Source organism: Balaenoptera musculus, chromosome 1 (assembly GCF_009873245.2).
Source record: "Balaenoptera musculus isolate JJ_BM4_2016_0621 chromosome 1, mBalMus1.pri.v3, whole genome shotgun sequence".
NCBI lineage: Eukaryota > Metazoa > Chordata > Mammalia > Artiodactyla > Balaenopteridae > Balaenoptera > Balaenoptera musculus.
Genome location: NC_045785.1, coordinates 170,585,411 through 170,600,576, shown reverse-complemented (window position 1 = coordinate 170,600,576; position 15,166 = coordinate 170,585,411). Strand labels below are relative to the sequence as shown.

The following is a 15,166-nucleotide window of genomic DNA, read 5'->3' as shown; positions in this document are numbered from 1 at the left end:
AGACACTGATGAAAGAAATTAAAGATGATACCAACAGATGGAGAGATATACCATGTTCTTGGATTGGAAGAATCAACATTGTGAAAATGACTATACTACCCAAAGCAATCTACAGATTCAATGCAATCCCTATCAAATTACCAATGGCATTTTTTACGGAGCTAGAACAAATCATCTTAAAATTTGTATGGAGACACAAAAGACCCCGAATAGCCAAAGCAGTCTTGAGGCAAAAAAACGGAGCTGGAGGAATCAGACTCCCTGACTTCAGACTATACTACAAAGCTACAGTAATCAAGACAGTATGGTACTGGCACAAAAACAGAAACATAGATCAATGGAACAAGATAGAAAGCCCAGAGATTAACCCACGCACCTATGGTCAACTAATCTATGACAAAGGAGGCAAAGATATACAATGGAGAAAAGACAGTCTCTTCAATAAGTGGTGCTGGGAAAACTGGACAGCTACATGTAAAAGAATGAAATTAGAATACTCCCTAACACCATACACAAAAATAAACTCAAAATGGATTAGAGACCTAAATATAAGACTGGACACTATAAAACTCTTAGAGGAAAACATAGGAAGAACACTCTTTGACATAAATCACAGCAAGATCTTTTTTGATCCACCTCCTAGAGTAATGGAAATAAAAACAAAAATAAACAAGTGGGACCTAATGAAACTTCAAAGCTTTTGCACAGCAAAGGAAACCATAAACAAGACGAAAAGACAACCCTCAGAATGGGAGAAAATATTTGCAAATGAATCAACGGACAAAGGATTAATCTCCAAAATATATAAACAGCTCATTCAGCTCAATATCAAAGAAACAAACACCCCAATCCAAAAATGGGCAGAAGACCTAAATAGACATTTCTCCAAAGAAGACATACAGACGGCCACGAAGCACATGAAAAGATGCTCAACATCTGTGGTGGCCCCCAAGCTGTAAGCTTATTCAGCTTTCTGCTTTCCGGAGAACTGCTTGTCTCTTTCTTGGTATGCACTCCTGACGCTGCGGTATTGAGCGTAAAAAAGGAAAATGGCTTGCGGCCAGTTTCGTTCCAGGTGCCTGCTCTGGATCTAAGAGCCCCTGGTTGTTCTCCAGAAGAAGGACGTGCTGCCCTGAGGGGGAATTCTGTATCTCCAAAGAATGACCCATAAGGCATGCTGACGCATAGATAGTGGCGCATAGATAGTGGCGCATAGATAATGGCGCATAGATAGTGGCGCATAGATAGTGGCGACAGAATTATGTGGAAATACAAGGTTTACTGATTTGTTGCCTAGTGTTCGTTCTGTGCTGAACCTATATATACATTCATGCTCTTTGAATAAACTTGCCTTGCAACCATCAGTTGTCTTGGCCCTTCTGACCCCATACTGGTGCTTTTCAGTTCCTTACCCCTCACCACCAGGAACTTCTAGCTTTCTGCAGCCGGTCTGTGGCAAACATCACTAATTATTAGAGAAATGCAAATCAAAACTACAACGAGGTATCACCTCACTCCTGTTAGAATGGGCATCATCAGAAAATCTACAAACAACAAATGCTGGAGAGGGTGTGGAGAAAAGGGAACCCTCTTGCACTGTTGGTGGGAATGTAAATTGATACAGCCACTATGGAGAACAATATGGAGGTTCCTTAAAAAACTAAAAATAGAATTACCATATGACCCAGCAATCCCACTACTGGGCATATACCCAGAGAAAACCGTAATTCAAAAAGACACATGCACCTGAATGTTCATTGAAGCACTATTTACAATAGCCAGGTCATGGAAGCAACCTAAATGCCCATCAACAGACGACTGGATAAAGAAGTTGTGGTACATATATACAATGGAATATTACTCAGCCATAAAAAGGAACGAAATTGAGTCATTTGTTGAGACGTGGATGGATCTAGAGAGTGTCATACAGAGTGAAGTATGTCAGAAAGAGAAAAACAAATATCATATATTAATGCATGTATGTGGAACCTAGAAAAATGGTACAGATGAGCCAGTTTGCAGGGCAGAAGTTGAGACACAGATGTAGAGAATGGACATATGGACACCAAGGGGGGAAAACTGCGGTGAGGTTGGGATGGTGGTGTGCTGAATTGGGCGATTGGGATTGACATGTATACACTGATGTGTATAAAATTGATGCCTAATAAGATCCTGCAGTATAAAAAAACAAACAAAACAACTAATACTAAACTTTCATTGGGTTACTTGTATGGAAATATGTTAATAAAAATGTTTCAGACATTACATGAAATTTCTAAAAATCTTATATTTGTATTTGTATGGAAATATGTATGGAAATATGTTAATATAAATGTTTCAGACATTACATGAAATTTCTAAAAATCTTATATTTGTATTTGTATGGAAATATGTATGGAAATATGTTAATATAAATGTTTCAGACATTAAAAAAAAAAAAAAAAAGAATTTCTCAAACAAGCAAAAACTAAAAAAAACAGCAATACTAAGCCTATCCTAAAGGAAATATCAAAACGTCTTCTCTAAATAGAAAAGAAACAAGAATCTATAGGAAACAGAAAATCGCAGTTTGAAACTAAATCACTTAAATAAGCCAGTACACATATTAAAAGAAAAAATTTCTGTGAAAGCAATGATAACCAAAAGGATGAAAAAAGGATGAAGATGAAGTTGTAAAAGAAGGCATCAAAATCATAAAATGTGGGAAAGAAGAGTAAGAAAATGTAGATTTTTTTTCCAGAATGTGTTTGAGACTGTATGACTACCAGTCTAAAACCAGTAGATATAGGAAGGGGCTAATATACTTGAAAAATAAGGTAACCAGAAATCAAAAACATACAATAAATTCACAAAAACCAAAAAGAAGAGAACACAAGAAAAATACGAAAGAAAATCATCAAACCACAAAAGGAAAAACAAAAGAAAAAGAAAGAGACAAAGAAGAAATACAATATCAATGGGAAAACAAGGTTCAAAATGACAATAAAATATCAATAATTATCTCAAATGTCAATGGACAGAATGCTCCAATCAAAAGACATAGAGTGGCAGATTGGATAAAAAACAAGAGCCTACAATATGCTGCCTACAAGAGACCCACTTTTGGGCAAAGGACACACATAGGTGGAAAGTGAGGGGATGCAAAAAGATATTCCACACAAACAGAAATGACAAGAAAGTGGGGGTCGCAATACTCATATCAGACAAAATAGACATTAAAACAAAGTCTAAAAAGAAAGATAAAGAAGGACAGTATATAATGGTAAACGGATCAATACAAGAAGAGGATATTACACTTGTCAACATATATGCACCCAGTATAGGAGGACCCAAATACATAAAACAAATACTAACAGACATAAAGAGAGAAACTGATGGGAATACAATAATAGTAGGAGACTTTAACACCCCACTCACATCAATGGAAAGATTTTTTAGACAGAAAATCAATACGGCAACAGAGCTCTGAAATGATACAATAGAACAGTTAGACTTAATTGATATTTTCAGGATATTACATCTAAAAAAAGCAGAATACATTCTTTTCAAGTGCACATGGAACATTGCCTAGGATTGACCACATACAAGGGCACAAAACAGTCAACAAATTTAAGAGTATAGAAATTATTTCAAGCATTTTTTCTGACCACAGTGGCATGAAACTAGAAATCAACCACAGAAAAAGAAATGAGGAAAAAAGATAAACAATTACATGAAGACTAAACAACATGCTATTAAAAAGCCAATGGGCCAACGATGAAAACAAAGAAAAAATTAAAAAATACCTTGAGGCAAACGACAATGAAAACACAACCATGCAAAATCTATGGGATTCATCAAAAGAAGTTCTTAGAGAGAAGTTCATAGTGATACAGGCCTTCTTCATGAAACAAGAAAAGTTGAAAAAAACCTAACCCACCACCTAAAAGAATTAGGAAAAAAAAAAGACTAAACAAAACCTAAAGTCAGCAGAAAGAAGGAAATAATAAAGATCAGTGAGGAAATAAACAAAATAGAGATTTAAAAAAAAAAACAATAGAAAAAATCAATAAAACCAAGAGCTGGTTCTTTGAAAGGGTAAACATAATTGACAAACCTCTGGCTAGGCTCACCAAGAAGAAAAGAGAGAAGACTCAAATAAAATAAGAAAGGAAAGAGGAGAAAGCACAACTGATACTGCAGAGATACAAAAACCATAAGAGAATACTATGAACAATTATATGCCAGCAAATTCGGCAACCAAGTAGAAATGGACAAGTTTCTAGAAACATACAGTCCACCAAAAATGAATGAAGAAGAAATAGATAACTTGAAAAGATCAGTCACTAGAAATGAAATAGAATTTGTAATAAAAATACTCCCTACAAACAAAAGTCCAGGACCAGATGGCTTCACAGGCAAATTCTACCAAACGTACAAAAAACTTACACCAATCCTTCTCAAACTCTTCCAAAAGACTGAAGAGGAGGGAACACTCCCAAAGACATTCCATGAAGTCACCATCACCCTGATACCAAAACGAGATAAAGACACCAGCAAAAAAGAAAATTACAGGCCAATATCTTTGATGAATATAGATGCAAAAATTCTCAGCAAAATATTAGCAAACCAAATCAAACAATACATAAAAAAGATCATACACCACAACCAACTTGGATTCATCCCAGGGTCACAATGATGGTTTGACATACGTAAATCAATCAGTGTAATGCACCACATCAAAAAAAAAAAGACAAACACCACATGATCATCTCAGTAGATGCAGAAAAAGCATTTGATAAAATTCAACATCGATTCATGATAAACACCCTTACAAGGTGGATAGAGAGGGAACATATCTCAACATAATAAAAGCTATTTATGACAAACCCATAGCCAATATAATACTCAATGGTGAAAAGCTGAAAGCGTTCCTGCTAAAATCTGGAACAAGACAAGGATGCCCATGGTCAACACTTCTATTCAACATAGTATTGGAAGTCCTAGCCACAACAATTAGACAAGAAAAAGAAATAAAATGTGTTCAAATTGGTAGGGAAGAGGTAAAATTGTCATTATATGCAGATGACATGATACTACATAGAGAAAACCCTAAAGACTCCACACAAAAACTACTAGAACTGATAAATTCAGCAAAGTAGCAGGATAGAAGATTAACATACAGAAATCGGTTGCATTTCTTTATACTAACAATGAAATATCAGAAAGGGAATGTAGACAACAATACCCTTTAAAGTTGCATCAAAAAATAAAATAAAGTAAAATACTTAGGAATAAAACTCACCAAGAAGGTGACATACTTATATGCTGAGAACTACAAAACGTCAGTAAAGGAAACTGAAGATGATAAAAAGAAATGGAAAGATATCCCATGCTCTTGGATTGGAAGAATTAATATTGTTAAAATGGCCATACTATCCAAAGCAATCTATAGATTTAACGTGACCCCTATCAAATTATCCATGACATTTTTCACAGAACTAGAACAAATAACACTAAAATTTATATGGAACCTAAAAAGACCCAGAATTGCCAAAGCAATTCTCAGGAAAAAGAACAAAGCAGGAGGCATAACCCTCCAAGACTTCAGACAATATTACAAATCTACAGTTATCAAAACAGTGTGGCATTGGCAGAAAAAACACACATGGATCAATGGAATAGAAGAGCTCCAAAATAAACTCACACACCTATGGACAATTAATCATCAACAAAGGAGGAAAGAACATACAATGGGGAAAAGAAAGTCTCTTCAGTAAGTGGTGTTGGGAAAGTTGGACAGCCACATGCAAATCAATGAAGTTAGAACATACCTTCACACCATGCACAAAAATAAACTCAAAATGGCTTAAAGACGAATATAAGACATGACATCATAAAACTCTTAGAAAAGAACATAGGCAAAACAGTCTCTGACATAAATCATACCATTTTCGTAGGTCAGTCTCCCAAGGCAATAAAAATAAAAACAAAATAAACAAATGGGACGTAATCAAACTTATCAGCTTTTGACAGCAAAGGAAACCATAAACCAAATGAAAAGACAACCTACAGACTGTGAGAAAATATTTGCAAATGATGTGACCAATAAAGGGCTTAATTTTCAAAATATACAAACAGCTCATACAACCCAATAACAACAAAAACAAACAAACAACACAATTAAAAAATGGGCAAAATACCTAAATATACATTTCTCCAAAGAAGACATACAGATGGTCAATAGGCACATGAAAAGATGCTCATCATCGCTAATTATTAGAGAAATGCAAATCAAAACTACAATGAGGTACCGCCTCACACCAATCAGAATGGGCATCATTAAAAAATCTACAAATAACAAATGCTGGAGGGGGTTGTGGAGAAAAGGGAACCCTCCTACACTGTTGGTGGGAATGTCAATTGGTGCTGCCACTACGGAAAACAGTATGGAGGTTCCTCAAAAAACTAAAAATAGAGTTGCTACATGATCCTGTAATCTCACTCCTGGACATATATCCAGACAAAACTATAATTGAAAAAGATACATGCACCCCTGTGTTCATAGCAGCACTATATTCACAATAACCAAGACATGGAAACAACCTAAACATCCACCGACAGATTGACAGATGTATGGATAAGGGAGATGTGGTGTATTTATACAATGCAATATTACTAAGCCATAGAAAAGAATGAAATAGATGCCTGGGTGGAGGACAAGATGGCAGAGTAGAAGGACCTGAGTTCACTTCTTCTCAAGAAAACACCAAAATCACAACTAACTGCTGAACAACCATCGACAGAAAAGACCGGAACCTAACAAAAAAGATATTCTATGTACAAAGACAAAGAAGAAGACACAGTGAGATGGTAGGAGGGGTGCATTCACGATACAATCAAATCCCATACCTGCCAGGTGGGCGACACACAAACTGGAAAATAATTATATCACAGAGGGTCTCCCACAGGAGTGAGAGTTCTGAGCCTATGTCATGCTGCCCAGTCTGGGGGTTTGGCATCAGGAGGAGCAGCCCCCAGAGCACTTGGTTTTGAAGGCCAGTGGGACTTGATTGCAGGAACTCCATAGGACTGGAGGAACCATAAACTCCGCTCTTGGAGGACACACACAAGGTCTTGTGCACCTTGGGACCCCGGGAAAAAGCAGTGACTTCACAGAAGCCTGGGTCAGACCTACCTGCTGGTCTGGGAGGGTCTCCTGGAGAGGTAGCGGGGCAACTGTGTCTCACTGCAGGGACAAGGACACTGGTGTCAAGGTACTGGGGAGCACTTATTCGTATGAGCTGTCTGCAGGCCTCCATTTTCACGCCAAGAACTGGCCACACCCAACAGCCTGCATGCTCCAGTGCTGGGTCGCCTCAGGCCAAACAACCAACAGGGCAGGAACATAGCCTCACCCATCAGCAGACAGGCGGTTTAAACTCTCCCTCAGTCCACAGCCACCTCTAAACACACCTGTTGATATGGCCCTGCCAAACAGAGGGACAAGACCCAGCTCCAACCACCGGTAGGCAGGCACCAGTCTCTCCCACCAGGAAGCCTGCACAAGCCTCTTAGACCAGCCTCACTCACCAGGGGACAGACACCAGAAGCAAGAGAAACTACAATCCTGCAGCTTGTGGGACCACAAACACAGAAAGTTAGACAATATAGGATGGCAGAGGAATATGTTCCAGACGAAGGAACAAAATAAAACCCCAGAAGAACAACTAAGTGAAGCGGAGCTAGTCAATCTATCCGAAAAAAGACTTCAGAGTAATGAGAGTAAAGATGTTCCAAGATCTCAGAAAAAAATGGAGGAACAGACTGAGAAGTTACAAGAAATGTTTAACAAAGAACAAGAAGATCTAAAGAACAAACAAAGTTGAACATACAATAACTGAAATGAAAAATACACTAGGAAGAATCAATAGCAGAATGAATGAGGCAGAAGATTGGATACGTGAGCTCAAAGTCAGAATAGTGGAAATCACTGCTGTAGAACAGAATAAAGAAAAAAAGAATGAAAAGAAATGAGGACAGTTTAAGGGACTTCCCTGGTGCCGCAGTGGTTAAGCATCTGCCTGCCAATGCAGGGGACACGGGTTCGAGCCCTGGTCCGGGAAGATCCCACATGCCATGGAGCAACTAAGTCCGTGTGCCACAACTACCGAGCCTGCACTCTACAGCCCACAAGCCACAACTACTGAGCCCACGTGCCACAACTCCTGAAGCCCGCACGCCTAGAGACCATGCTCTACAACAAGAGAAGCCACCGAAATAAGAATCCAACGCACTGCAACGAAGAGTAGTCCCTGCTCACCACAACTAGAGATAGCCCACTCGCAGCAAAGAAGACCCAAAACAGCGGGGAGGAGTTCAAGATGGCGGAAGAGTAAGACGGGGAAATCAACTTCCTCCCCACAGATACAACAGAAATACATCAACATGTGGAACAACTCCTACATAACACATACTGAACGTTGGCAGAAGAACTCAGACCTCCCAAAAGGCAAGAAACTCCCCATGTACCTGGCTAGGGTAAAAGAAAAAAGAAAAAACAGAGACAAAGAATAGGGATAGGATCTGCACGAGTGGGAGGAAGCTGTGAAGGAGGAAAGGTTTCCACACACTAGAAGCCCCTTCGCGGGCAGAGACTGTGGGTGGCGGAGTGGGGGAGCTTCAGAGCCATGGAGGAGAGTGCAGCAACAGGGGTGTGGAGGGCAAAGCGGAGAGATTCCCGAACAGAGGATTGGTGCTGATCAGCACTCACCAGCCCAAGAAGCTTCTCTGCTCACCTGCCGGGACGGGTGGAGGCTGGGAGCTGAGGCTCAGGCTTTGGTCGGATCGCAGGGAGAGGACTGGGGTTGGCTGCGTGAACACGGCCTGAAGGGGGTTAGTGCGCCACAGCTACCCGGGAGGGAGTCCGGGAAAAACTCTGGAGCTGCCGAAGAGGCAAGAGACTTTTTCTTGCCTCTTTGTTTCCTGGTGCACGAGGAGAGGGGATTAAGAGCGCTGCTTAAAGGAGTTCCAGAGACGGGCGTGAGACGTGGCTATCAGCACGGACCCCAGAGATGGGCATGAGACGCTAAGGCTGCTGCTACCGCCACCAAGAAGCCTGTGTGCGAGCACAGGTCACTATCCACACCTCCCCTCCTGGGAGCCTGTGCAGCCCATCACTGCCAGGGTCCTGGTATCCAGGGACAACTTCCTGGGAGAACGCATGGCACACCTCAGGCTGGTGCAACGTCACGCCGGCCTCTGCTACCACAGGCTCGCCCCACATCTGTACCCCTCCCTCCCCCCTGCCTGAGTGACCAGAGACCCCAAATCAGCTGCTCCTTTAACCCCGTCCTTTCTGAGCGAAGAGCAGATGCCCTCAGGCGACCTACATGCAGAGGCGGGTCCAAATCCAAAGCTGAACCCCGGGAGCTGTGCAAACAAAGAAGAGAAAGGGAAATTTCTCCCAGCAGCCTCAGGAGCAGAGGATTAAATCTCCACAATCAACTTGATGTACCCTGCATCTGTGGGACACCTGAATAGACAACGAATCAACCCAAACTGAAGAGGTGGACTTTGGGAGCAACAATATATATACATTTTTTTCCCTTTTTCTCTTTTTGTGAGTGTGTATGTGTATGCTTCTGTGTTTGATTTTGTCTGTATAGCTTTGCTTTTACCATTTGTCCTAGGGTTCTGTCTGTCCATTTATTTTTTTTCTTAATAATTATTTATTTTCTATTTTAATAACTTTATTTTATTTTACTTTATTTTATCTTCTTCGTTCTTTCTTTCTTTTCTTGCTCCCTTTTATTCTGAGCCGTGTGGATGACAGGCTCTTGGTACTCCAGCCAGGCATCAGGGCTGTGCCTCTGAGGTGGGAGAGCCAACTTCAGAACACTGGTCCACAAGAGACCTCCCAGCTCCACGTAATATCAAATGGTGAAAAGCTCCCAGAGATCTCCATCTCAAAGCCAAGACCCAGCTCCACTCAACGACCAGCAAGCTACAGTGCTGGACACCCTATGCCAAACAACTAGCAAGACAGGAACACAACACCGTCCATTAGCACAGAGGGTGCCTAAAATCATAATAAGGCCACAGACACCCCAAAACACACCACCAGACGTGGACCTGCCCACCAGAAAGACAAGAGCCAGCCTCATCCACCACAACACAGGCACTAGTCCCCTCCACCAGGAAGCCTATACAACCCACTGAACCAACCTTAACCACTGGGGACAGACACTGAAAAAAACGGAAACTACGAAACCGCAGCCTGTGAAAAGGAGACCCCAAACACAGTAAGTTAAGCAAAATGAGAAGACAGAGAAACACACAGCAGATGAAGGAGCAAGGCAAAAACCCACCAGACCTAACAAATGAAGAGGAAATAGGCAGTCTACCTGAAAAAGAATTCAGAATAATGATAGTAAAGATGATCGAAAATCTTGGAAATAGAATGGAGAAAATACAAGAAACGTTTAACAAGGACCTAGAAGAAGTAAAGAGCAAACAAACAGAGATGAACAACAAAACTCTGCAAGCCAGAAGGGAGTGGAAGGACATATTTAAAGTGATGAAAAACCTACAACCAAGATTACTCTACCCAGCAGGGATCTCATTCAGATTTGGTGGAGAAATTAAAAGCTTTACAGACAAGCAAAAGCTAAGAGAATTCAGCACCACCAAACCAGATTTACAACAAATGCTAAAGGAACTTCTCTAGGCAGGAAACAGAAGAGAAGGAAAAGACCTACAATAATAAAAGCAAAACAATTAAGAAAATGGTAATAGGAACATACATATTAATAACTACCTTAAATGTAAATGGATTAAATGCTCCAACCAAAAGACAGAGACTGGCTGAATGGATACAAAAGCAAGACCCGTATATATGCTATCTACAAGAGACCCACTTCAGACCTAGGGACACATACAGACTGAAAGTGAGGGGATGGAAAATGATATTCCATACAAATGGAAATCAAAAGAAAGCTGGACTACCAATTCTCATAGCAGACAAAATAGACTTTAAAACAAAGACTATTACAAGAGACAAAGAAGGACACTACATAATGATCAAGGGATCAATCCAAGAAGAAGATACAACAATTGTAAATATTTATGCACCCAACATAGGAGCACCTCAATACATAAGGAAAATAGTCACAGCCATAAAAGGGGAAATCGACAGTAACACAATCATAGTAGGGCACCTTAACACCCCACTTTCACCAATGGACAGATCATCTAAAATGAAAATAAATAAGGAAACACAAGCTTTAAATGATACATTAAACAAGATGGACTTAATTGATATTAATAGGACATTCCATCCAAAAACAACAGAATACACTTTCTTCTCAAGTGCTTATGGAACATTCTCCAGGATAGATCATATCTTGGGTCACAAATCAAGTCTTGGTAAATTTAAGAAAATTGAAATCGTATCAGGTATCTTTTCCCATCACAACGCTATGAGACTAGATATCAATTACAGGAAAAAATCTGTAAGAAATACAAACACATGGAGGCTAAACAACACACTAATTAATAACCAAGAGATCACTGAAGAAATCAAAAAATACCTAGAAATAAATGACAATGAAAACACAACGACCCAAAACCTATGAGATGCAGCAAAAGCAGTTCTAAGAGGGAAGTTTATAGCTATACAAGCCTACCTTAAGAAACTAGAAACATCTCAAATAAACAACCTAACCTTACACCTAAAGTAATTAGAGAAAGAAGAACAAAAAAACCCCAAAGTTAGTGGAAGGAAAGAAATCATAAAGATGAGATCAGAAATAAATGAAAAAGAAATGAAGGGAACGATAGCAAAGATCAGTAAAACTAAAAGCTCGTTCTTTGAGAAGATAAACAAAATTGATAAACCATTAGCCAGACTCATCAAGAGAAAAAGGGAGAAGACTCAAATCAATAGAATTAGAAATGAAAAAGGAGAAGTAACCACTGACACTGCAGAAATACAAACGATCATGAGAGATTACTACAAGCAACTCTATGCCAATAAAATGGACAACCTGGAAGAAATGGACAGATTCTTAGAAATGCACAACCTGCCGAGACTGAACCAGGAAGAAATAGAAAATATGAAAGGACGAATCACAAGCACTGAAATTGAAACTGTGATTAAAAACCTACCAACAAACAAAAGCCCAGGACCAGATGGCTTCACAGGTGAATTCTATCAAACATTTAGAGAAGAGCTAACACCTATCCTTCTCAAACTCTTCCAAAATATTGCAGAGGGAGGAACACTCCCAAACTCATTCTACGAGGTCACCATCACCCTGATACCAAAACCAGACAAAGATGCCACAAAGAAAGAAAACTACAGGCCAATATCACTGATGAACATAGATGCAAAAATCCTCCACCAAATACTAGCAAACAGAATCCAACAGCACATTAAAAGGATCATACATCATGATCAAGTGGGGTTTATTCCAGGAATGCAAGGATTCTTCAATATACGCAAATCAATCAACGTGATACACCATATTAACAAATTGAAGGAGAAAAACCATATGATCATCTCAATAGATGCAGAGAAAGCTTTCGACAAAATTCAACACCCGTTTATGATAAAAGCCCTGCAGAAAGTAGGCATAGAGGGAAATTTCCTCAACATAATAAAGGCCATATATGACAAACCCACAGCCAACATTGTCCTCAATGGTGAAAAACTGAAACCATTTCCACTAAGATCAGGAACAAGACAAGGTTGCCCACTCTCACCACTATTATTCAACATAGTTCTGGAAGTTTTAGCAACAGCAATCAGAGAAGAAAAAGAAATAAAAGGAATCCAAGTAGGAAAAGAAGAAGTAAAGCTGTCACTGTTTGCAGATGACATGATACTATACATAGAGAATCCTAAAGATGCCACCAGATAACTACTAGAGCTAATCAATGAATTTGGTAAAGTAGCAGGATACAAAATTAATGCACAGAAATCTCTTGCATTCCTATACACTAATAATGAAAAATCTGAAAGTGAAATTGAGAAAACACTCCCATTTACCATTGCAAGAAAAAGAATAAAATATCTAGGAATAAACCCACCTAAGGAGACAAAAGACCTGTATGCAGAAAACTGTAAGACACTGATGAAAGAAATTAAAGATGATACAAACAGATGGAGAGATATACCGTGTTCTTGGATTGGAAGAATCAACATTTTGAAAATGACTCTACTACCCAAAGCAATCTACAGATTCAATGCAATCCGTATCAAACTACCACTGGCATTTTTCACAAAACTAGAATAAAAAATTTGACAATTTGTATGGAAACACAAAAGACCCCGAATAGCCAAAGAAATCTTGAGATAGAAAAATGGAGCTGGAGGTATCAGGCTGCCTGACTTCAGACTATACTACAAAGCTACAATAATCAAGACAGTACGGTTCTGGAACAAAAATAGAAATATAGATCAATGGAACAGGATAGAAAGCCCAGAGATATACCCACACACGTATGGTCATCTTATCTTTGATAAAGGGGGCAGGAATATACAGTGGAGAAAAGACAGCCTCTTCAATAAGTGGTGCTGGGAAAACTGGACAGCTACATGTAAAAGAATGAAATTAGAACACTCCCTAACACCATACACAAAAATAAACTCAAAATGGATTCAAGACCTAAATGTAAGGCCAGACACTATCAAACTCTTAGAGGAAAACATAGGCAGAACACTCTATGACATAAATCACAGCAAGATCCTTTTTGACCCACCTCCTAGAGAAATGGAAATAAAAACAAAAATAAACAAATGGGACCTAATAAAACCTAAAAGCTTTTGCACTGCAAAGGAAACCATAAACAAGATGAAAAGACAATCCTCAGAATGGGAGAAAATATTTGCAAATGAAGCAACTGATAAAGGATTAATCTCCAAAACATACAGCAACTCATGCAGCTCATATCAAAAAAACAAACAACCCAATCCAAAAATGGGCAGAAGACCTAAATAGACAGTTCTCCAAAGAAGATATACAGATGGCCAACAAACAAATGAAAGCATGCTCAACATCAGTAATCATTAGAGAAATGCAAGTCAAAAGTACAATGAGATATCATCTCACACCAGTCAGAATGGCCATCATCAAAAAATCTACAAACAATAAATGCTGGAGAGGGTGTGGAGAAAAGGGAACCCTCTTGCACTGTTGGTGGGAATGTAAATTGATACAGCCACTATGGAGAACAGTATGGAGGGCTCCTTAAAAAATTAAAAATAGAACTACCATATGACCCAGCAATCCCACTACTGGGCATATACCCTGAGAAAACCATAATTCAAAAAGAGTTATGTACCAAAATGTTCACTGCAGCTCTATTTACAATAGCCAGGACATGGAAGCAACCTAAGTGTCCATCAACACACGAATGGATAAAGAAGATGTGGCACATATATACAATGGAATATTACTCAGTCATGAAAAGGAATGAAACAGTTATTTGTAGTGAGGTGGATGGACCTAGAGACTGTCATACAGCGTGAAGTAAGTCAGAAAGAGAAAAACAAATACCGTATGCTAACACATATATATGGAATTGAAAAAAAAAATGAAAAAAATGCTCAGAAGAACCTAGGGGCAAGACAGGAATAAAGATGCAGACGTACTAGAGAATGGACTTGAGGATACGGGGATGGGGATGGGTAAGCTGGGACAAAGTGAGACAGTGGCATGGACATATATACAGTACCAAACGTAAAATAGATAGCTAGTGGGAAGCAGCCACATAGCACAGGGAGATCAGCTCGGTGCTTTGTGACCACCTAGAGGGGTGGGATAGGGAGGGTCGGAGGGAGGGAGATGCAAGAGGGAAGAGATATGGGGACATATGTATATGTATAGCTGATTCACTTTGTTATAAAGCAGAAACTAACACACCATTGTAAAGCAATTATACTCCAATAAAGATGTTAAAAATTAAAAAAAAAGTTTATAAAAATAAAAAGGGGAACAGTGCAGTCTTAAAAAAAAAAAGACGCAACAGAGCCAAAAATAAATTAAAAATAAATAAATTAATTAATTAAAAAAAAAAAGAAATGAGGACAGTTTAAGATATCTCTTAAACATGAAATGCACCAACATCTGCTTAAAACAAATGCTAAAGGAACCTTTCTAGATGGAAAAGAAAAGGCCACAAC

General features: G+C 39.2%; 1 protein-coding gene across 2 annotated transcripts in view; it reads right to left on the bottom strand.

The window, feature by feature from the left end:
• The window catches only part of USH2A (usherin), an 816,496-nt gene that overhangs the window by 33,934 nt on the left and 767,396 nt on the right, over positions 1-15,166 (bottom strand). The window lies entirely within an intron of this gene.